Source organism: Cyprinodon variegatus, unplaced genomic scaffold (assembly GCF_000732505.1).
Source record: "Cyprinodon variegatus isolate N-32 unplaced genomic scaffold, C_variegatus-1.0 Scaffold206, whole genome shotgun sequence".
In the NCBI taxonomy this organism is placed as follows: Eukaryota; Metazoa; Chordata; class Actinopteri; order Cyprinodontiformes; family Cyprinodontidae; genus Cyprinodon; species Cyprinodon variegatus.
Window position 1 is genome coordinate 882,828 of NW_015150659.1, and position 347 is coordinate 883,174.

Here is a 347-nt window from a genome sequence, read left to right on the forward strand (position 1 = left end):
TATATATATATATATATATATCTTTTAATTAGCTTCTTTGTTATTTGCCTTTGTAATAATTACATTATTTATTGTCCATTATAATCTACAACTTTATTTATTTATTACTTATTTCTTTAAGTATTTATTTATGTTCATGTTATAATATTTTTGTCTATGTTATTTATTTCTGTATGTAATTTTAATTATGAAAGGATTTGTCCTCCATAGTTTGGGGCAGAAATCTTTTGCCGCAAAATCCTAGAAAAAACATGATAGAACAGGTAATACATATTTAACATGCGCTTGCAGCAAATGATTTAACGAGGCTGAGGAAAGTTTTTTAATGGCATCCAAAGTTTGCGAGA